At 46.5% G+C, this 24,647-nt stretch overlaps 1 protein-coding gene across 1 annotated transcript in view; it reads right to left on the minus strand.

The window, feature by feature from the left end:
- The window catches only part of LDLRAD4 (low density lipoprotein receptor class A domain containing 4), a 771,753-nt gene extending 748,804 nt beyond the window's left edge, over positions 1-22,949 (minus strand). Inside the window, exon 1 of the mRNA XM_049900289.1 lies at positions 22,027-22,949. The gene's annotated coding sequence lies outside the window, so the exon portion shown is untranslated. The remainder of the gene's footprint in view (positions 1-22,026) is intronic.
- Positions 22,950-24,647: the final 1,698 nt, after the last annotated feature.

Raw genomic sequence — 24,647 nt, forward strand, 5'->3', positions numbered from 1 at the left:
CATCGTGCTTGAAGTTCTAGCCAGGGCAATTAGGCTAGACAAAGAAATAAAAGGTATCCGGGTTGGAAAGGAGGAAGTAAAGTTATCACTATTTGCAGATGACATGATCTTATACACAGAAAACCCTAAGGAATCCTCCAGAAAACTACTGAAACTAATAGAAGAGTTTGGCAGAGTCTCAGGTTATAAAATAAACATACAATAATCACTTGGATTCCCCTACATCAACAAAAAGAACACAGAAGAGGAAATAACCAAATCAATACCATTCACAGTAGCCCCCAAGAAGATACTTAGGAATAAATCTTACCAAGGATGTAAAAGACCTATACAAAGAAAACTACAAAGCTCTACTACAAGAAATTCAAAAGGACATACTTAAGTGGAAAAACATACCTTGCTCATGGATAGGAAGACTTAACATACTAAAAATGTCTATTCTACCAAAAGCCATCTATACATTTAACGCACTTCCGATCCAAATTCCAATGTCATATTTTAAGGGGATAGAGAAACAAATCACCAATTTCATATGGAAGGGAAAGAAGCCCCAGATAAGCAAAGCACTACTGAAAAAGAAGAAGAAAGTGGGAGGCCACACTCTACCTGATTTCAGAACCTATTATACAGCCACAGTAGTCAAAACAGCCTGGTACTGGTACAACAACAGGCACATACACCAATGGAACAGAATTGAGAACCCAGATATAGATCCATCCACGTATGAGCAGCTGATATTTGACAAAGGCCCAGTGTCAATTAATTGGGGAAAAGATAGCCTTTTTAACAAACGGTGCTGGCATAACTGGATATCCATTTGCAAAAAAATGAAACAGGACCCATACCTTACACCATGCACAAAAACTAACTCCAAGTGGATCAAAGACCTAAACATAAAGACTAAAACGATAAAGATCATGGAAGAAAAAATAGGGACAACCCTAGGAGCCCTAATACAAGGCATAAACAGAATACAAAACATTACCAAAAATGATGAAGAGAAACCCGATAACTGGGAGCTCCTAAAAATCAAACACCTATGCTCATCTAAAGACGTCACCAAAAGAGTAAAAAGACCACCTACAGACTGGGAAAGAATTTTCAGCTAGGACATCTCAGACCAGCGCCTGATCTCTAAAATCTACATGATTCTGTCAAAACTCAACCACAAAAAGACAAACAACCCAATCAAAAAGTGCGCAAAGGATATGAACACACATTTCACTAAAGAAGATATTCAGGCAGCCAACAGATACATGAGAAAATGCTCTCGATCATTAGGCATTAGACATATGCAAATTAAAACTACGATGAGATTCCATCTCATACCAGCAAGGCTGGCGTTAATCCAAAAAACACAAAATAATAAATGTTGGAGAGGCTGCGGAGAGATTGGAACTCTTATACACTGCTGGTGGGAATGTAAAATGGTACAACCACTTTGGAAATCTATCTGGCGTTATCTTAAACAGTTAGAAATAGAACTACCATACAACCCAGAAATCCCTCTCCTGGGAATATACCCTAGAGATACAAGAGCCTTCATACAAACAGATATATGTACACCCATGTTTATTGCAGCTCTGTTTACAATAGCAAAAAGTTGGAAGCAACCAAGGTGTCCATCAACGGATGAATGGGTAAATAAATTGTGGTATAGTCACACAATGGAATACTACGCATCGATAAAGAACAGTGACGAATCCGTGAAACATTTCATAACATGGAGGAGCCTGGAAGGCATTATGCTGAGCGAAATTAGTCAAGATTATAAGATCTTGAGAAATAGTAAACCTGAGAAGAACACATACTTTTGTGGTTAAGAGGAGGGGAGGGAGGGAGAGTGGGAGAGGGTTTTTTATTGATTAATCAGTAGATAAGAACTGCTTTAGGTGAAGGGAAAGACAACACTCAATACATGGAAGGTCAGCTCAATTGGACTGGACCAAAAGCAAAGAAGTTTCCGGGATAAAATGAATGCTTCAAAGGTCAGCGGAGCAAGGGCGGGGGTCTGGGGAACATGGTTTGAGGGGACTTCTAAGTCAATTGGCAAAATAATTCTATTATGAAATCATTCTGCATCTCACTTTGAAATGTGGCGTCTGGGGTCTTAAATGCTAACAAGCGGCCGTCTAAGATGCATCAGTTGGTCTCAACCCACCTGGAGCAAAGGAAAATGAAGAACACCAAGGTCACACGACAACTAAGAGCCCAAGAGACAGAAAGGGCCACATGAACCAGAGACCTACATCAGCCTGAGACCAGAAGAACTAGTTGGTGCCCGGCCACAATCAATGACTGCCCTGACAGGGAGCACAGCAGAGGACCCCTGAGGGAGCAGGAGATCAGTGGGATAAAAAAAAGACCCGAAATTCTCATAAAAAGACCAAACTTAATGGTCTGACTGAGACTAGAGGAATCCCGGCGGCCATGGTCCCCAGACCATCTGTTGGCAGAGGACAGGAACCATCCCCGAAGAAACTCATCAGACATGAAAGGGACTGGTCAGCAGGTGGGAGAGAGACGCTGATGAAGAGTGAGCTAATTATATCAGGTGGACACTTGAGATTGTGTTGGCAACTCTTGTCTGGAGGGGGGATGGGAGGATAGAGAGAGAGGGAAGCCAGCAAAATTGTCACGAAAGGAGAGACTGGAAGGGCTGACTCAAGAGGGGGAGAGCAAGTGGGAGTAGGGAGTAAGATGTATGTAAACTTGTATGTGACAGACTGATTGGATTTGTAAACGTTCACTTGAAGCTTAATAAAAGTTAATAAAAAAAAAAAAGAGTAAAGAGACAACCTACAGTCTAGGAAAAAATCTTTGGGAACAAAGTAACTGATAAGGGTCTAATATCTTAAATAAAAAAAAAAAAAAAAAACTTCCACTGCTTAACAACAAAAAGACAAATAACCCAAACAAAAACTGGGCAAAGGACATGAACAGACACTTCACCAAAGAGCATATTCAAATGGCCAACAGACACATGAAAGATGCTTACTGTCATTAGCCATCAGAGAAATGCAAATCAAAACCACAGTGAGGTACCATTTCACTCCCACTAGGATGGTTAAGATTTAAAAAAAAAATAAATAACAAGTGTTGGAGGGGATGTGAAGAAATTGGAACCCTCATCCTTTGCTGGTGGGGATGCAAAATGGTGCAGCCATTGTGGAAAACAGCCCACGTTTCCTCAAAAAACTAGAGGTAGAGCTGCCATATGACCCAGCAATTCCACTCCTAGGTATGTACCCTAGGGAGCTGATAGAAGTGACATTAACAGACATATGCACACCCATGTTCACTGCAGCACTACTCACAATAGCAAAAAGATGGAAACAACTTAAGTGTCCATCAATGGATAAATGGATAAGTAAAACGTGGTACATACATTAAATGAAATGCTATTCAGTGATAATGGAAAATGAGTTCCCAACATCTTACAATGTGGAAGAACATCGAGGACATTACAAGTCAATTAAAAAAAAAAAAAAAAAGTTGAGTGAAATAGGTCAATCACAAAAATAACAAAATATTGTATGTTCTCACTTTTATGAAATGACATGAACAGGTAAATACATATACAGAAACTAATGTTTACTAGCGGTTACCAGAGATTTGGGGTTGGGGGTGATTCGCTCTCTAGACAGTTGTTGTTAGGTACCATCGAGTCGGGTTCTGACATATAGAGACCCTATGTACAAAACGAAACACTGTCCATTCTTGCGCCATCCTCATAATCGTCGTCATGCTTGAACACCTAGTTGCAGCCACTGTGTCAATCCATCTCATTGAGGGTTTTCCTCTCTTTCCCTGACCCTCTACTTCACCAAGCATGATGTCCTTCTCCAGGGACTGGTCCTCCCGATAACATGCCCAAAGTATGTGAGACAAAGTCTCACCATCCTGGCTCATAAGGAGCATCCTGGATGTACTTCTTCCAAGACAGATTTGTTCATTTTTCTGGCAATCCATGGTATATTCAATATTCTTTACCAACACCATAATTCAAAGGCATCAATTCTTCTTCCATCTTCCTTATTCATTGTCCAGCTTTTGCACGGGTATGAGACAACTGAAAACGCCATGCCTTGGGTCAAGGGCACCTGAGTCCTTAAAGTGACATCTTTGCTTTTTAACACCTGAAAGAGGTCTTTTGCAGCAGATTTTTCCAATGCAATATGTTATTTGATTTCTTGACTGCTGCTTCCATGGGCAATGATTGTGGATCCAAGTAAAATTAAATCCTTGACAATTTCAATCTTTTCTCCATTTATCATGACATCACTTATTGGTCCAGTGATGAGGATTTTTGTTTTCTTTATATTGAGATGTAATCCATACTTAAGGCTGCAGTCCTTGATCTTCATCAGTAAATGCTTCAAGTCCTCTTCACTTTCAGCAAGCAAGGTTGTATCATCTGCATATCGCACACTGTTAATGAATCTTCCTCCAATCCTAATACCCTGTTCTTCATATAGTCCACTTCTCAGATTATTTGCTCAGCATACAGACTGAATAAGTATGGTGAAAGGATACAACCCTAACACACACTTTTCCTGACTTTAAACCACGCAGTAACCCCTTGTTCTGTCTGAACTACTGCCTCTTGGTCTATGTACAGGTTCCTCACGAACACAATTAAGTGTTCTGGAATTCCCAGTCTTCACAATGTTATCCATGATTTGTTATGATCCACACAGTCAAATGCCTTTGCATAGTTAATGAAACACAGGTACTCTCTGCTTTCAGCCAGGATCCACCTGATATCAGCGATGACATTCTTCATTCCATGACCTCTTCCGAATCTGCTTGAATTTTTGGCAGTTCCCTGTCGATGTACTCCTGCAACCTCTTTTGAATGATCTTCAGCAAAATTTTACTTGTGTGTGATATTAATGATATTGTTCAGTAATTTCAGCATTCTGTTGGATCACCTTTCTTTGGAATAGGGGTAAATATAGATCTCTTCGAGTTGGTTGGCCAGATAGCTGTCTTTCTTGAAATAGACGTGTGAGCACCTCCAGCACTGTATCTGTTCATTGAAACATCTCAATTGGTATTCTCTCAACTCCTGGAGCCTTGTTTTTCCTCAGTGTCTTCAGTGCAGCTTGGGCTTCTTCCTTCAATAACATCGGTTCTTGATCATATGCTGCCTCCTGAAATGACTGAATGTCAACCAATTCTTTTTAATACGATGACTCTGTGTATTTCTTCCATCTTCTTTTGATGCTTCCTGCATTGTTCAGTATTTTGTCCATAAACCAAAAAAGCCAAACCCACTGCCATTGAGTCGATTCCAACTTATAGTGACCCTGTAGGACAAAGTAGAACTGTCCCATAGAGTTTCCAAGGGGCACCTGGTGGATTCAAACTGCTGACCTTTCAGTTAGCAGCCATAGCACTATGTGCACAGCTTGACAAAGTAAGCAATGTCACTAATATGTACACAAGAAAAAATGGCCTTTTGGTAACTGCTATGGCATATATAATTTCACAATAACAACCCAAAAATATATGTTTAGGTATATATGCATGTAGGCATATATGTGTATAGGAATGTATATGTGGGTATAAAACCCAAAACAAACCTGTTGCCATCAAGTTGATTCCGACTCATAGTGACCCTATAGGATAGAATAAAACTGTCCCATAGGGTTTCCAAAGAGCACCTGGTGGATTCAAACTGCAGACCTTTTGTTTAGCAGCAAGCTCTTAACGACTGCACCACCATATATATGATAAAGCACATAATGGGCCACGGCTGTGGATACTTCTTAGACATAAGCAAATGCCTCATGGTACTGGTTTCCTGGGTTTGAAGGCTTAGGGCCATAGTTTCATGGGACAACTTGGTTGATTAGCATAATATAGCTCATAAAGTTTATGTTCTGCATCCTAGTTTGGTGAGTAGTATCTGGGGTCTTAAAAGTTTGTGAGCAGCCATCCAAAATACAACTATTGGTCTCTGCTCGTCCAGAGCAAAAGAGAAAGGAGGAAACAAAAGACTAGTCTACAAGGCTACAAGTCTACATGTGCCACACAGCCTCATCTATCCTGAGACCGGAAGAACTAGATGGTGCACCGCTACCACTATTGACCATTCTGATCAGGGCCACAGTAGCTAGATCCTGATAGAATGAGAGGAAAATGTGGAACAGAACCTCAAATTCCTAAAAAATAAAAATAAAAAAACAGACTTACTAAACCAGTTGAGACTAGAGGATGCCCCAAGACTACTGCTCTAAGAGTATTGCTCTGAACCAAAACTAGCCCGAGGTCACCTTTGCGCTAAAAAAGATATTGGCTCACAAAATAGAGAAAATCACCTGCGAATATGGCGCTCCTTTAAAAAATCATCTACATGAGACCAAACAGTCAAGAATTACTTTAAAGCAAAGGTGAGAATGTAAGGGAGGGAGGACAAGAAAACTGGATTAATGGAAACAGAACACCCAGAACTAAGAGTGTTCACACATTGTGAAGAATGTAAGCAATGTCACTGAACAACTTGTATAAAAACTGTTGAATAGGAACTGTTATAATTGAATTTTGTCCCCAAAAAATGTGTATCAATTTGGCTAGGCCATGATTCCCAGTATAGTGTGATTGTCCACCATTTTGTCATCTGATGTGATTTTCCTTGTTGTAAATCCTGCCTCTATGATGTTAATGATTAGGTTGTATCTTAAGTCAATGTCTTTTGAGATATAAAAGAGAGAAGTGAGCAGAGACACAGGGGGACCTCATACCACCAAGAAAGCCACTAGGAGCAGAACACATCCTTTGGACCTAGGGTTCCTGCTCTGAAAAGCTCCCACACCAGAGAAAGACTGATGACAAGGACCTTCCTCCAGACCTGACAGAAAGAGAAAGCCTTTCCCTGGAGCTGGCACCCTGATTTCAGACTTGTAGCCTCCTTGATGGTGAGAAAATAGATTTCTCTTTGTTAAACCCATCCACTTGTGGTATTTCTGTTGTAGCAGCACTAGATAACTAAAACAAGAACCTAAACTGCTGTGCAAACCTTCACCAAAAACACAAAAACATTTTTAAAAAAAAAGAAGAAAAAGTCATCTCTAACATGAGAATAAAAGCTCAAGCAGACGTCTGGAAGATGAGTCAGACTTCCAGGTAACTGTAGAACACTGAGTCTTTTTTGAAAAGATAGAAAAAATATTCACAGAAAATTCAAAAGATTTTCTGCTTTGAACTTTTCATGATCCCAACAGTAGAAGAAAACAGCTTAGGAGAGCAAGGATTGTAATAAGAAATTTTGTTTAAAGAGAGACTCCATCCACATACAATAATTTTGATAAAATTAATAAATCTGAAGATCTCTTATATTCTGATAAATTTGCTTTAAAGATATAAATAATATCTAATTCATCCCTAAGTTATTTTCCAGCAAATTGAATGTGAGGGAGGAGAGATGGGGGAGAGAGGGCAGAGTTTGTCCAGAAAATGCTTCCTTCTCCTGGCTTCTAATATGTAGCTGACTTTTAGGGGATAAAGAGTAAAGTAAAAATTTAACCTAGGTAAGTAGAAACCTCGGTTTGGGAAGTAGAAACCTAAAGGCCGGGTGGGGGGGGAATGACAGGGTTTAGGTAGACTAGATCGACTTCACAAGATCACTCCTTTCCCTTTTCCAGCTGTGCTTTAGCCTTTCCAGCACGATTTCTATTGAGTTTGATAGGTCTGGCTGGACCCACGAGTAACAGTGAGAAGGCCCTTCCCCCACAACTGGCATCCACTCCAGGAGTTCGTCCCACTTTCACTGCCCCATGAGCTGTGCCCATTGGCTTCAGTCACCCCTCCATGCCTTTGACCCACACTGACCACCTCTGGGATGCACCAGCTAATCAGAACCACCACACACTGGGTGGAGTGAAGGACAAGCAGGACCAAGTGTGGTCCCATGGAGCTTACTTCCTGGTGGGGAAAGAAACAGAAAAGCCACACATGACATAACTCATAGAGCAGCACGGACCAGGGTGCGGGCAGGGTGCATCACGGTCTGGTGTCCGGGAGCGCTATGGGCAGAGATGGGAGGTCCTGGTGGGTGTGAGCAAGGGGGTGATGGAGGCCAAGTGGACCATGCACGAGCAGACTCTGAGTGGAGGTACAACAGGCCAGGCTGAGGTTCAGGAGGTCTTTGGGCAGCCTGCAGTAGAGTCCCAGGCAGAGGTGGCACACTGAGAGGGGCGGGGCAGACCCTGAAGGCTGGTAACAGGATGTCCCCGTGGGCTAGATGTGAGAAATCAGAGGAGTCAAGGAGGTCCAGGATGTCTGGCCTGAACCATCAGCATATGGGAGTCCATTTTCTGAAATGGGAGACAGCCAGTGGAGTGGAGGGGGGCGGGGGAATAGAGAGTTCATTTTTAGACACGCTGACTTGGAGATGCCTCTTTGACCTCCAAGGCGAGATAGCTAACACGCAGTTGGTGGTGTAAACTTGCATGCAAGGTCCTCCATGGAGGTAAAGGACCCAACTCAACACCTGCAGCAGGATGCTGCCCTAAGCAATCCAGACATGGGCCTGAGGTTCTGGACTCAGACACCTCTCTCCACTGACAGGGAAAGGAGAGCCCACTCAGACTCAAAGACTGGCCGCACCTAACAGGCAGGCTCTATGTGCCGGCCACTTCAGAGTGGGGGAGACCAAACCCAAGGTTGTCAATGAAACAGCACCAGAAGCAATGGCAGTTTACAGAATGAAGGGTTTCAAGTAAAAGAAACACTTGCTCTCCAGCCCATTTTCAAAAGCAGCTGCTATATTCTTTCCTGGGCTCTGCTAGGCTTTCTTTTATGCCAGCTCTAAGAGTGAGCCAGAAGGGTTCGTTGCCACATGCCATATCCTCTTAACAGCAGGCAAGCAAATGAATTTAATAGATCACAGTCACCACTATATGCAATAGCAAAGAACATATTCGAAGGGTACAGAAGACAATTAGCTTTCTTAGCAGCTCCATTCCTTGTTTGTAAGGAGACAGCACAGTTTCCTTCCAGGAAGAACATCTTCCACAGAGGTAGATCTATTTCTTATAACCTCTACACTTAATTCACTGCATGTAGTAACTACATAGGGTCGCTATGAATCAGAATTCGACTCAATGGCAACGGGTAATTACATACCCATGGTTATTTAGTACTTATTGATTACATACACTAACCACCCAAGGAGATCAGAAAGCACTCCATTTGCCACCTAAACTATTGAACGATCACCTAAAACATCATTATGAGTGTTACGGCGGATTAATTTTATGTGTGGCCTTTTTAGCCTGGTGTTGTAACTCCTACCCAGGTGATTGTGCAATACGGTAATTGTGGCCTACCAAGGGGATTGGTTAGTTTTGCCTTAAAAGAGCCAATTCCAGAGCAAAGAGGAGCCCACCACCACTAAGGAAGGAGAGACCCAGCAGCAGAAGACAGCGACATGGGCTTCTCAGCACACAGAGAAAGAAAGCTGAGTGCCTTTGTGCATAAACTGAGAGCCAGAGAGAGGTGTGCCTGCGAGCACAGGTAGGGAGAGGCTATCCTGATGGAAGAACTGTATCCTGAGTGTTTTTGAGCCTGAATTGTCACTGTTAATTCCCTAGTAAACCCCATAATTGTGAGTATGGCCTGTGAGTTCTGTGTGGCCATTGCAATGAATCACTGAACCTAGTAGAGTGCTGTGGGAGTGACAGTTGGTGTCAGAATTGGTGGAGATGGTACAGAGAGGAGGCTTGTCTGGCCTCCACCTCATGGGAGTCAGCCTGGAGTTGTTCATCTTTGTTCTCCTTCCCCCTGATGGGGCTGGAGGTCAGACACTGCCCCCAAGCAGTTTTTACAGGTGTCTTCTGCTCCCTACAGAAACTAGGAGGAAACACATTAGGAAAAGCCACTAGACATTCCAGCTTTCCGTCTCTTCACTACAGCCTAGGAGCTAGGCAAGGCTCACAGCTCAGTTCCCCCACTTGTACTCAGGTTCCACAGCAGCAGTACATGCAGTTTAAACACAAAGCCTGAGTGGGGTAGGTGGAGACAGCACTTCTTAAGTCTGTGGAGCAGACGGCAGGGAACATGGAGCAAGTGTGGGCAGGGCATTCAAGAAGAGGACCATCATACTTGGCAGCCAAAGCAGCAGAGTCAGAGTCGCACTCGACAGTAAATAATGGAGCAGAAACCTGGAGGAAAAGAAGGCTGCAAGTGAAAAGAGGCGCCTGCCATGGGCACACCAGAGGTGCTATAGGTATGTAACCTTTGCTAGAAGGGGAGAAACAGAACTGAAGTTAACTTGCATGTCCAGCTAAACAAACAGATACCACACAGAAGCCAAAGCCTTCTTGATTAAAAGGCCACTACAGGCTGTGGACAGAGTCCAGAATGGACCGGATACCATGCACAGGAAGGGGATAAGGGAGCACCCGCCCACTGGACACCACACACAGGGCTCATGTGTTAGCACACTTTTTTAACAACAGGCAGCACATTCAGTACTTCCACAGATACTAAACATGAATATTTGTCAAAACCTACAATATATTTCTTTCTAACTCCCCATTTCCCCCTTCCCCAAGCCCCTGGTAATCACCAATCTTCTTCTGTCAGAATGGACTTGCCTATTTTAGATATTTCATATAAGTAGAATCATACAATATTTGTCCCTTTGTGACTGACATTTTGCTCAGCATAGTGTTTTCAAGGTTCATCCCCCTGATGATGTGGTGGCGTGTATCATTAGTTCATTTCTCTTTTTGACCAATAATAATAATATTCCATTGTATGTAAGTATCACTTTCCGTTTATCCATTCATCATCCAGGCATCTAGGTTGTTTCCACCTTTTGGCAATTGTAAACAGTGCTGCAATGAACATTTTTGAACATGCAATGAACATGTTTGAGTCCCTGCTTTCAGTTATTTTGCATATATACCTAGGAGTAGAATTGCTGGGTCATTTGGAGCCCTGGTGACGCAGTAGTTAAGAGCTCGTCTGCTGACCAAAAGGTCAGCAGTTTGAATCCACCAGCCGATCCCCTGGGAACCCTATGGGGCAGTTCTGCTCTGTCATATAGGGTCACTATGAGTCGAAATTGACTCAATGGCAACAGGTTCTAGTAATTTCTATGTTTAACTTTTTGAGGAACCACCAAAACTCTTTTCCACAGCGGCTGCACCACTTCACATTCCCACCAGCAATGCACGAGAGTTCCAATTTTTCCACATCCTTGCCAACACTTGTTGTTTTTTTTTCAAATAATAGCCATCTTAGTAGGTATGAAGTGGTATCCCTTTGTAGTTTTGATTCGCATTTTCCTAATGACTAATGACGTTAAGCATCTTTTCATGAGCTTGTTGGCCATTTGTATATCTTCTTTGGAGAAGTGTCTACTCAAGTCCTTTACCCATTTTTTGGTTGGGCTGTCTTTGTTGCTGAGTTTTAAGAGTTCTTTTTGTATTCTGAATATTAAACCCTCATCCTCCTTAACCAGTAGTTATTCCTATAACAATGGACAGGAGATGAGACACAGATTCCCCTGCCCACCACCTTCCCATCCTCGGTTCTGCCCAGTCCACTGTCTCTGCATCCACTCCGGGAAGCGCTGGCCATCTGGCCTCTCCTTGATTTAACTGTTTGTACTTTTGGGTCTGACTTCTCATGCTGTAGCCTAACCACTCATGATGACTGGTGCCTGCTCAGCCAGCAAGCTGCAAAGCCTTCCTCCCAGGGACCTTCAGAAGGTACCCGGCTATCTAGCTTGCACCCCAATGTGGCATCTCTTTCCAATTAGGTTTCACCCATTAAAACAAATTCCGACCTGAATTCCACAGTGCCTGTTAATAGCCACATCAGAGAAAAATAAGGAACAAATCCATTAATTATATTCTATGTACATTTCATTAATCACGTTTCTTAAAACCAAAGAACGTGAAATTAGATACTGCATGTGAAAAAGCTTTAAAAAGTTAAAAACGTTTTGCAAATAGAAGGCATTTTCATTATCACTTGAGAGTGAAAGACCTGTCACCCTGGCATCGAGTGGGAAACAGAAGCTTTCATGAAATGTGAACCAATATCAGGAATTAAAGAACTACAATCACAACAATTTCTGGTCCAAACAAGTAGATATGAAGATAGAAGGCAGGTGTTCCAACCCACATGGGTTTTCTTTACCATGACTGGTGAGGTATTTGGTTTCCAGCAAAGACAGAAAGAGAATTCCATACCAGAATTCTTGTTCTACCTCAACCCAGGGCCATGACGTAACAACAGCAATAATATTAACAGCAGCAGCTCACACTTGTTCAGTGCCCACCAGGATGGTGCCTATTCAGCCTGAAATGCATCTCAAACACACTGGACTTTCCCCAACACCCTCCACAACCGCCACCCTCGCCTTTCAGAATCCTTCCCCCCATTACCCAGGACACGCGTCAGCAGCCACTTCTACCAACCTGTCCTGAGCCGTCCTGCCCTTCTGCCCACAGAGGGGCCAGGACTGAGCTGGTCCTGCATAAGCCTTGTGGGCCATGTGGGCCTCCCGCCACGTGCAACCTGTCTTCTCTCCTCTCCACAGCCTGCGGCTTCCGACGCTTACCACTGAACTTACCTGCATTCAAATTCACCATTCCTAAAAAAGCATGTAGGCCCTAAAGCTGTACCCTTTCCTCTTGAGGATGGTGTCCCTGGGTCAAGAAAGTATCACAGCAGCATTTCACGTGACCTGCACCAGTGTTTGTCCGTCTCCCAACTGCAACAGAACCGGCCCTCCAGGAGCTCAGGAGCTGTGTGCTCAGGAGAGGTGCACCCATGCCAGGGTGGGTGGCAAAGTCGCAAAGTGGTACATAGGTTTCCAGATGATGGCACTTAATAGCTAACAAATAATACAACTTCACCATGCTTATTCTTTCAGGTGTAGACACAGTTAAAATTTTAAATTCCAGAAGCTTTTATGCACCACCGTCAATCTATGAAATCATCTGACCCCTCCTCACCCTTACCCAAGCCCACCCTGCTCCCCTCACCACCACTCCTAGCACAGGTCCCCACTCTCCATTGGGGCCCTGTTTCTTAGGCAGATACTCCTATGAGCAATAGTGTGAGCTCACACACATGGGTTATGCATGTTTGTTTGTGAAGTACATATGTATACTACAGTGATAGTACATTGTACATATTACACACAAAAGGCGTTTAAAAGGGTGGAATAAAAACAAATATAAGTGCCAGCACCAACTCTCTGAAAAAACACTTCCCCTGCCTACCACCTTGCTTATCCCACTCCATCAAGCCTCAGCCCAAAGTCAGCCTCCTCCCTCAAGTCTCCCTGGATGGGCCAAAGTGTGCTGAGCTCGCCTCCCACCTCCTTGGTGTCCTTCACCCCCCTCCAGCACGGCTGTTACCCCACAGCCTGGCAGCTGTACATCTTCTCCCTGCTGGTTTGTGGACAGAACCCTGACTCTTATCTTTGTACAGAAGAAGGCAGGAAGAATGGAGGCGGAGGAAAGGGGGAAACAGGCGGCAAGCCAAGCTCTGCCACCCTTTGAGCCTGGCCTGCCCCAGCCCCTCCACGTATAGAGCTTAAATGATGTTTCTTGGCCCTTACTTAGAGACTTGATTATAAACTATCTGCTATTACTTGCTAGCTGTCTTTTGTACGCACATTCCCCCTTCTCCCGTAGTCTCTAGGTCTTGTCACACGGGCTTGCGGGCACATCCCAGCACTTACTTATGTCACTTAACAATCGTGCCCATACTGGCACTGGCTAGAGCACTGGGCCTCTCCTGGCATGTGCGTGTGCAGTATCTCACCCTCTCAAAAGCCCTAGGAGGCAGGCACCTGTCATGTGGAGAAGGGCAAACAAGTCTTCTTCTAGGATTTGGTCACAGAGAGGACAGAGCCCGGGCCTGGCTCAGAGCCCATCCTGGAGACAGGCGGGCAAGGCAGACAAAGCAGCTCCACCTGAAATCCTTCTGACACAGAACGGATATCAAGTCTGTGGCTGATGCACAGGCCCACGAGCTGCCCCTGGGGCATTCCTCGGGGGCTCAGCCACACACAGTGACAGATCCTGGCCCCTCGCTTGGTGCCTAAGAGTGGTCCAACTATAAAAATCCAATACATAAGCCATGTCATTGCAGCAAAGGGTGCAGTTCACCTCACAGAGCAATATACTGCAGTCAGCAATAAATCCCAAATGCTGCAGCCACATTTAATGCTCAACTTTATTATCAGAAAACAAATTCATTTTCCTGGACTCAATTCACAGCGTAATGCAATTATAACTGTACTTAAAACAGTATTTGTGTGTTTCCACATGACTCTTCAGATTAAAAAGAAAGTTAATATCCCAGGATCTCTAGTTTAGAAGTAAAAGATTTTGAATCTCATGTTTAAACACCACTAATATGAGAGCTATTTTTTTTTTATGTTGCAATATTTATCTTAATAGCCAAAGTAGCAGAAAAACAAACGTTCAATCAAGCTGCCAAAATGTAAACATTACCTCCACCTTTGAAATCACTATGTCCAAAAAGGCCCTCTGTTCCTATTAGGGAAACATTTTGGCATTTTATCATTCTGCTGAAGGAGCAAGCCAAACACAGCAAGGTCAAATTAAACAAAAGTCTGTCAACCCCACACACATCTGTCAATAACAAACACTAGGAAAAAGTAAACAAGGTGTATTTTTCAGTCACCCAGAGCACCCTAACTTTCCAGCAACTTAAGCAATAAGAGGACTACCATACAACCCCCTTAGACAGCAACTTCCTCACTAAAACCTCTGGCTTATTTGATTAAAGAAGAAACACAGCATAGGAAGGTTCCCAAAGAAGGGACTAGGGGTCCTACCAAAGCTATCTTTGTGCTTTCAGACCATCCCACTGGTCTTGATCCACCCCCACCTCTGGGGCCACCTCTACCTCCTCACCTGTGAGAGAAGGGGTGCTTTCCCAACCTCTTCCAGGGCCAGTGTAGGGACTAGACACATCCTGAAATGCAGGACACCCTGATACTTACTTCTATAGGCACACTTCCCAGGCACAGCACCCTGCAGAAGCCTTGCCAGGGGTAGGTTTGCAGAGAGTAGGCCTGTCCAGGCATGCCCAATTGTATACACACCTTCTGGTGACCCACTCCAGGCTCCATGATCACAGACATTTAGTTGTGTGCATGGTGGACAATATTTCACAGGATGGACATGTCAATATTTGTGCTTGATGAATCTATGCCTCCAAGGAGCAAAATAGAGAATGTTAAAAATGCAATTCTTTTTTCATTTTTTTCAAATGTGAGTCAAGGGGAAACAACACCTGCAGCCTCCCCTGAGACAGCTGTGCTTGGCAAGTGAGTAGACAGCCATACAAGCCATGATCTAGCCTCGCCTTCGGGCCCACCCATGACATGGGGCAGTGACACCTTCTGCCAAGCCACCACCAGAGACACACTGGGAAGAGCTATGGGTAATGTCTTTAAAGTACTCCAGTAGGGTTCATTATTATTATTTTATTTTTGGTAGAAATATACACAGCAAAGCCCTCTCCTCACAGTTTCTAGACATAATGATCAGTGACATTATATTCTTCACACTGTCTCAACATTCTCATTATTTCTGTTCTAGCTGCTCCACTTCCATTTACTTAATTCTCTCTGCCCTGCCCTCTTCTCATCTATGCTTTAAAATAGGTGTTGGTTCTTTGGTCTTATAATTCTTTTTAAAGAAACACAATACTCAAGGGTGGCAATGTTCACTCTTTGGGCTAAACTGTTACTTAGTTTAAGGGTGACTTCAGGGGATAGTTTCAATTCAAGGTCTGAAGAGCAACTCAGGCCATATAGTCTCAGGGACTCCTCCAGACTCAATAGGTCCAGTAAGTCTGGAATCTTTAAGAATTTGAAGTTCCATTCCACATTTTTCTCCCTTTTTATCAGGATTCATCTATTGTGTTCCTGATCAGAATGTTTAGGAGTGAAAGGTGGGTACCACCTAGTTCTTCTGGTCTAAAGGTGGAAGAGGCAGTGGTTCATGTAGACAATTAGTCCTGTAGTCCAGTTCCTTCTCTGATTCTTGGGTTTCTTTCTTTCTTTCTCTTTTGTTCCAGATAAGTAAAGACCAATAGTTGTATCTTAGATGGCTGTTCATAAGCTTTTAAGGCCCCAGACACTGCTCACCATATTGGTAGGTAGAACATAAACTTTAAGAACCATATGCCAATTGACTGGATTATCCCATGAGTCCTAAGCTCCTAAACCAAAAGAACTAATCCTATGAGGTAACTGGTTATATCTAACTAGTATCAGCATCTGTAGCCCCACCCCCTTTTTTTGGTTGTTATCGTTGTAAAACCAGACACAACCTAGCATTTACCATCGTCCCTTTTCCCTATGTACAGCTTGTTGACGTCAGTTACATCAGTCATGCTGTGCAAACATAGCCCATATCCAGTGCCACATTTCCCATTTCTATAAACAAAAAGTGACTACTACCTAGGGAGTTCTTCTCCCTTCCCCCCACCCCACCCCTGGTAACCACTAATGAACATTCGTTTCTGTATATTTACCTATTTATGTCATTTCACAAAACTGAGAGTGTACAATATGTGTTTTTTGTGATTGACTTATTTTGCTCAACATAATGTCCTCCAGGTTCATCCATGTTGTGAGATGTTTCAGGAACTCATTTTTCTTTAGCATTGAGTAGTATTCCATTGTATGTATGTACCACATTTTATTTACCCCATTCAGCCATTGATTAAAGAACTCCAGTGGTTTTTAAGGAACGGTGCAGAACAAATACTAGGGCAACAACAACACTCCCAACTTTTACTTTACCCTTCTTTCAAGGAACCCAAGGTACAATGTGTACAAATACAAAGCTGCCAAAGGCCCAATTCTCAGAACTGAGGCCCTTGCCACAGGCAAGTGAGGAAGACGGGGGAAGGAGCACTGGAGCTTGCTGGCTGGGTGGGGCCTATGCCAGGACGGGGACAGCAATGCCACCTTCAGACTTGCCCCAGCTGGAGAGCTGTCCCTGAAGACACTGGCTGCCTTGGCTGGGCCTCGAAGCAACCAGAGACTCTCAGCTGTGGGACTATGAGCAATTTCTTGGCTTCTCCTTGCTTCAGTTTCTGCATCTGTAAAACGGGGTAACAGCAGCACCTATGTTACAGGGTTTCTGTGAGAATGAAATGAACTCGTTTATGCACTAACAACAAAACCTGGTGCGTAGCTGTAGGAAATGCTGTGAAGTGTTTGGAATTGTGTGCCTGGGTTGAGGTGGGTCCAGCCAGAGGTCCCCACCATGCACTGTTCCAGGAGCCATTCAGAAAGCCTGGCTTCTGTCTGCAGGCTCTCCATTGCTTGCCATGGAACACTGTAAGATTCTACTAGGAGGACTCCTGGCCTGACTCTGTGCAGAGCTGCGTCCCTGGTGTCACACACACTGCAAGCAGTACACACCGCAGGGGAGGAACATTCAGCTGCCACCACAGAGATCCTGGCCACATCTGCATGCAGGCATTGTTAGCCGCATAGATGGGATGGAGCAGCCTTCCTCCGAAGAGAAAGGCCAGGGCCATCCAGTGTCCAGAACAGTGATTGAAAACCAACCTGCTTAGACCACTCACTCCCTGAGCTCACATCGCTCTGATGCGCAGGTCCTCGATCCTGCCTGCAGGGAGAAGAGCAAGTCACTCTGCTGGGAATGCTTAGAAGGTGGCTCTGTAACATGAGCAACGTGTCCACCGACAACTAAAGTAAGGCCATTTAGTTCACTGCACCTGTCACTGTGACTGCTGAGCCGCCAAAGTGCCAGAGATGAATGCCAAAGAGCGCCCAGCCACCTCCCGAGTGCACACACTTATCTCAGACAATTTATTCTCAGTATCACCACCAGCAGAAAGAGCACAATTGTGAACAGCTGGAAATCTAGCTCCCAGAAACCCTAATTCCTGAGCAGCCAGGAACAAAGTGTAGTTTCATCCAGAACAGGTCTCCTGGGAAGCAGAATGGGTGCTGTATCACCTAGTATGGAAGAGGAGGGGAGAAGAATGTGGGTGTGGACGAGAGAAGGGGGAAAGAGATGAGGCACAGGAGCAGGGGTAGCCCTGCAAAAGAAGAACACAAAGCTGCTGTGTGCCTTCTAGGGCTGGCCAGCAGCACTGCCAAAAATAAAAGCGCAAGACACACCCTTTTCATTTCCAAATCAAGTCATCGAACTCCAGGCAGGGAGCAGGGGGCAGTGGTGCAGCTGCAGTACAACAGGACCCCTGCATCCCCACCCCCCGCTCCGCCCCTGCCCCCCTCCACCCCTGCATCCCCAGCCCCCCTCCACCCCTGCATCCCCAGCCCCCCCTCCACCCCTGCATCCCCAGCCCCCCCTCCACCCCTGCTGGCACCCCAGCAGCCCACTAGATGAAGTGGCGTGTTGCAGACAGCGGTCATTTATTTATCACTGTCATGTAACGCTAACAATCTGTCTGGAGCTTGGCAAGTACCAACCTGCACTGCCATATAAACTGTCTGACAAACCTAAAGTTTCTCAAACACTTTTCTTTTTCCAGCAGACAATAAAGCATCAAAAAAAGTTATCTCATTTTCTGTTCCTTTTCTATCTTCCTCTTCAAAAAAAAGATAAAAACAAAAGGAAGAAAGAAAAGCAACAACAAAAGGGGCCACGCAAACAGAAATGATCGCTCAGCAGGATTCTTAGCCTTGAAAGTCTCAACATTTTGCCATTGCAAAGTAAATGAGTAAATAAATGGATGGGTGGTGGTGTTGCAGGGGTCAGTGGGAAGGGGGTACAAAGCAAAACCTGCAAAAAGAAACTACAGCCATTTAAAATTAATAAAGGGTGTGGGTCTGCCGACCCCCACCCCTTCTGCTCTGGGCGGGGCGGGCGGGCGGGGGGGATTGGTGCCAGACACTCCGCATCCTCATTAAGTGGTGTCTGGCTGGCTGCCGGGGCTTTAGTGGTTCTGGGAATGCCAATATATTAATCAGAGTACTTTCTGCATACCCTTTAGAGTTTTTATTCTAGAAAAGTCAACCATTTGGCACACTGCAGCCTTATTTTTGTCTGAGAAAGCTCTCGGCTGCCAATCAAGGGAGAAATTATAGCTGTGTTCTTGGTAATTTCCAAGATCTCTCTGGAAAACAAAACAAGCTTGGTGGAAAGAAAACTCCTCACAAAAACAGCTTAAAAGGCCAAAGCCCCATTTTTAGTGAGAATCCAAAGAAAAGCAATCCATACTCAAATAACATGAATATGTAACAACACAAACATTATTTTCAAGTCCTGTTCTAGACGAAAGAATAATACTAATTGGAACTATGAACCCAATATTTCTATGGTAACTAATAGTGCAGGTGCTTGCGTGTTTCCTTCAGTTTCCCGACAATGAAAGGAACAATGATACAAAAAAAATCTCTCTAAAGTGATGCACATCTGGTGGCCTAAATATTCAAACAGTAGGCAGAACCTTCACAATCCTATTTTAAACCTCAAGATCCAACTTCCATGCACAACCATAATACAGGTCAAGATATACCTCTAGACTACAGAGCCCGCGTAGGCAGAAAGGCACTCAGATGGCAGACGTCAGTGAAGAGTGGCTTCCTGAAGAATTTCCCTGAGACCAGAAAAGGAAGGAAGGGAGAGATGGAGGGAGGAGAAACTTAGAACTAGATATCAATTTTGCCACTGTTCACAGTTAATATCCACACACTGGCTAAGAGCTTGGCTGCAAACTAAAAGGTCAGCAGTTTGAATTGACCAGACGCTCCTTCGAAACCCTATGGGTTTCTACTATGTTCTGTAGGGTCGCTATGAGTCAGAATCAGCTCGATGGCAAAGAGTTTGGTTTGGTTTTATACATAAATTATGTTAAATTTTCCTAAAAATTTCCCAGATTAAAAATGGAGTGCTCTTTTTTTACAGTATCCCTTCCTAAGTGTTCATTCTTCTCTATTAACTGTCACCCAAAAGGACAGAAACATCACAGACACTCAATCAGCCTCAATTCAGAAGAAAGATGAGAAGAAACAGGGCAAGGGCTCCCCAGAAGTCCAGCTGCCAATTACAGATGGCCCTGCCTGCCCTGACCCCTGAGGTTGTCCGTTTTTCCATGCCGGCACAGAGCAATCACCTCCTCAGCACTGACCAGAGGGTAGCTGTATGCTTGGTAATGCAAAGGGATCAAGATGAGAGCTTAGGACAATCCCCGAGAGATGATCCACAGGGAGCAGAGTCACTCTCACCACTTGCTCTGCCCTTCAGTGGTTCAGTCAGACAAAAACCAGACAGCGTCCCACTAGCTGCAAGGGCAGCTGTCTGGCTGCTGCTAAGTCAACCAAGACTGCAGCTAGGTCAGAAATTCTAAACGCTTCTGCAGACGGGCCCTTGCTCTCAACACGCCAAGCAAGAAAACTATTCTTAGAACAGTCAGCAGTTGGGGGAAAATAAATATTTGTCTATGTATGTATATAGTCTGGCGTGGGGAGAGGGCTGTTGAATCTCAAGTGATGCGCCAACAAATTGGCACAAAACCCTTTAATAAGCAGCTGGCATTGGCTGGGTTCCACTGCAGGACTGTGATCACGCAAACCAAGCCCCAGAGAGAATTCCAGAGACAGCCTGAAAGCCTGCTGGGAACAGCCTTCTCCAACATAAATACAAACCTACACGAAAAAAGAACCATGGCCAATAACGGCACGTTCTTCCAAGGGCAACAGCGGAATGTTAAGAAATTAGAGAGGTCTTTTAAAGCAAGGGAGGAAAATAGCTACAATTCCACTATAGCAAACGCCCTACTGGCCTCTCCAGTCTCTGCCTTAATTCCTAACAGTGTGCTCAATGTCAACAGCAAAGTGAAGCTCTTAAAAGAATTAAGCTTTCAAAGATCATAAAGAATTTACCCCCTTGTCTTAAAAAGCACTGCTTTGCAAGGGCCATCAAATGACATTTCAAGGGCTGAGAGGAAACCGAAAACTGCAATTCAATAAATGCCCATGGGAAATATTCAGATCTACTTGTTTATCTATGTAATGACTCGAATTTGACATTATGATCCTTTACTGAAGACAAAGAACATATTCCAAGAGGACTGTGCAGAGTACACAGGCAGATTTCCAGGATAACAGTGAGGTCCATATGAAGACTAGAAAAAACAAAGTGCTCTTACAGGAACTGCAGACCAGGACTCCAGGCCAGCAGTCTCCTGGGGCAGATTGTCATGCAGACCTCAGGCCTACAGACAGGAGATGCAGGGCTGGAGAACACTGTCCCTCCCAAAGCCTACTAGTGGAAAGGGTCATTTTAAAGGAAGTCGCCAGTACTACCCTGGGGGAATGAGCCAGGCAGGCTCCATAGGAGCCACGACCATATATTAGAGCCAATACTGCTCACATCTCTACTCACCTGGCTTCAGGTAACCTTATAATCTCATTTGCAACCCACAACGCCTAGCACATAGTAGGTCATCGATGAATATTTATCAAAATCTTAGCTAGCCTTCAAAAAGCAGCACTCAACCATAAGTGAAGGGCCCCGGGATGGTAAGAACACAAAAATAATTAGAAATAGGAGAGAAAGAGAAAGGACTAAATGAGACACAGAGAATGAGAAAAAGAAAAAATCAAAATTACCCAATTCTAGCTATTAAAAAACTCTTCGGGGAAAAAAAAAGTTAAGCTAGTTTGTGTGTCACTGCCACTCCGCAAGCATCCCTATCGCTGGGTAACCTGCTTGCTTTAACGAGTTTCTCACCGCCCTCACCCGGCCATCCCTCCGCGAGGTGCAGTGTCAGGTAACCCGGGAAACAGGACGCCGAAGTGTGCCTTCTCCAGGCGCCCCCCCCCCCCCCCCGCACACGTTCCTTTCGTCCTCTGAAAACCTCTCCCGATACAAACGCTCTGCCTCATAAGGAAGCCTCCACCTTTTCCCATTAAAAAGAAAAAAGTTTAAAAACGAGCAAATGCCCCTTCCGCCACCATATTACTTTAGGCAGGACAGAGCCCTCTGTCTCGCACGTTGTACTTACGGAAGCAGTCTCCCCAGTCGCAGACGTTGCAGACGACTGCAAGGATACCAAGCAAAAGCGGCTCCGCTGTCCAGGGAGGGACTCACGACAAAGAAAAGTGCGGGCACCAGGTTCGGTATTCCTTGTTTCCCGTTTATCCCACAGCGAGGCTCAAAGACCCCACAGCGAGGCTCAAAGACGCCAAAGCACGCCTGCTTCCTCCGCGGATCCGCAAGACACAGCCCAAGCGCAGCCCAGCCGAGCCGAGACAATCGCCTTGGCAGCCAATGCAGAGCCTGCTGGCGGTCGCGCTCCTACGTCAACGCAGCGGGTCGGCGGGGGCTGCCAGGTGAGGCGGCTGGCGCCGACGGAGCCGGGGACACAGGCGGAGCCGAGGGTTGGGACCGGGGGCGCACCCGGGGGCCGAGGGACGCACAGACCAACTGGGGACCCGGGGATCACACGGTGCGGGGGGCTCCCCGCACGGCCCGTCCATGCCTCCCTCCTGTCCGCAACACTTCCCCGCCAGTGTCCGCCACCTTCGAAACCGGGGACCCAGTCCCGCCCGCGCGCCTCTTCCGCCTGGGCGGTGCCGAATTCCCCCTACGACGGCGTGATGCCCCCGCCTCGACTATGCCGGGCTAGAGGACAGGGCAGTGGCACAACAACGGCGCAGGGCACACGTGCAGCGCCCGCGGTGTGGCGGCCCCGGGGTCCAGGGCCCCGCGTGGGCGCAGACGGCGGGCCGGACAGACATCAGGTACCGCCGCCCGAACGCCACTGCCCCAGGCGGTGCGGCTCCCGGACGTGCAGCTCCGGAAGCGTCCTGTGGCCCCGTCTCCATCCCCCCGCCCCCAGCGACGCAGGTGAACTCAGAGCCGGACGTCACGACTACAACCGGACGCCCAGGGCCCGGCTCCCCCGGGCCGGTGGGACCCGGCCGCACTCACCTGCGTCCGCCCTCAAGAATGCAGTTGGAACCAACCAGACCGAACGTCGGCGGGGCGGAGACGCGGGGGGGGGGGGGTCGGCGGGCCGCCCGGGTCCGACGGCGCGGCCACGGGAACGCAAGCGCGGCCGGGCCCCTTTAAGAGCCAGGCCTCCCCCCGGCGGAGCCCGCCCCCCACTCTCCCAAGGACTGGTGGCGGCGGCTCCTCCCCGGCTCGCAGCGGCCCCTGCGGGTGCGGGCGTGTAAAAGAGGCGCGGGGGACGCGCAGGACCGGCGGCTCCGGCCAGCATCTAGACTGTCGCCCAGGGGCGGGCCGAGAAAGGGAGGAAGGTGGTGCCGCTGGCGACCAGGGCGGGGTTTCTCAGCGCCACGCCCCCGTCTGCGCCCGGCCCCGCCTCGTCTGCCCCCGCCCCCGCCCCGTCTGCTCCCAGCCCCGCCCCCGTCTGCGCCCGGCCCATCTTCGTCCGCCCCCGCCCCCGTCTGCGCCCAGCCCCGCCTACGTCCGCGCCTAGCCCCGCCCCCGCATGCGCCCAGCCCTCCCCGTCTGCCGCCAGCTCCCGCTCATCGCCCGTTCCCCACGCTGGCCCCGGGTTCCCCCCGGCCAGGGTTGACCTCTGTTGGGGGCGCCCATTGCGGCGCCCATCCCCTGACAGCACGCGCGACAGGGGCCCGGAAAGGTGCTTTCTGCAGCCTGGGCTCGGGCGGCCTCGCCCAAAAAGATGACATTTCTAATGTGCTAACGACCTCGTGCGGCTCCCTCTGAACGCACAGTACGCGGCGGAACAGTCGGTGGGGCGGATGGATTCTGGGGTGGGAGACGCTTCCGGGCGCCGCATGGACTCCACGTGTACATCCGTACCCCTTTACGCAAGAAATGTAACAGAGCGGAAGGTGGGGGGACTTCTTCCCAGTATGACCCGTTCTCCTTCGAGGACGGTATACTGGTCTCCTCTTAGGAGGCTCTTTCGGGCTTGAATTCCGCGCTGGGTACCTAGAGCAGCGAGCTTGACTGGGCTCAGCCATGCTTGATGGGGTGGTTACTGCCATAGCATGTAGGCGTTTTAACCCAGCTTTGTTACTGGAGACTCCCCTTTTGCCAAGATTAAACCCCCTGGCAACATAGCAAAATACACCAATATGCTAACGTGGAATTTCAGGCTGGGTCTAGCAGAGGTTCAGCTAACTAGGGGCAACAATCCGCGCCCGCCTCCCCTCACCCCGCCCAAGTGAACAGCTGAACTTCCGTAATATCGGGGAAAAAACAACCCTTTGAAATCTTTTCCTCAACCATCTTGGTAACTAAGACTGTGCAGAAGTTGATCAGGGCTCATATGTGATATGACAATATTAATTGCCAGGGTGCTCTGAGTCGGAATCAACCCGATGGCAATGAGTTTGCGTTTTTTGGTTTGAGGGCTGTGTCAAGCCCAGTAGGAAGCACTTTGCATGGCTTGTTTTATTTAATCCTCACAAAAACTGTGTGAGTTACTAGTTGTCTGTGTTACAGATATAAAAATCGAGGCTGAAGAAAAAAAAATTAGTAACTTGTCCCCAGACCACAAAGAGATGGGTTAAAATTCCTCAAGGGTGCAAGCAATTTGCTATCAGCTGCTACCCTAAAGGTTGGCAGTTCGAACCCACCCAGCAGCTCTGTGGAAGAACGGCCTGGCAAACTACGTCCATAAAGATTGTT

The sequence above is a fragment of the Elephas maximus genome, chromosome 11 (genome assembly GCF_024166365.1).
Source record: "Elephas maximus indicus isolate mEleMax1 chromosome 11, mEleMax1 primary haplotype, whole genome shotgun sequence".
NCBI lineage: Eukaryota > Metazoa > Chordata > Mammalia > Proboscidea > Elephantidae > Elephas > Elephas maximus.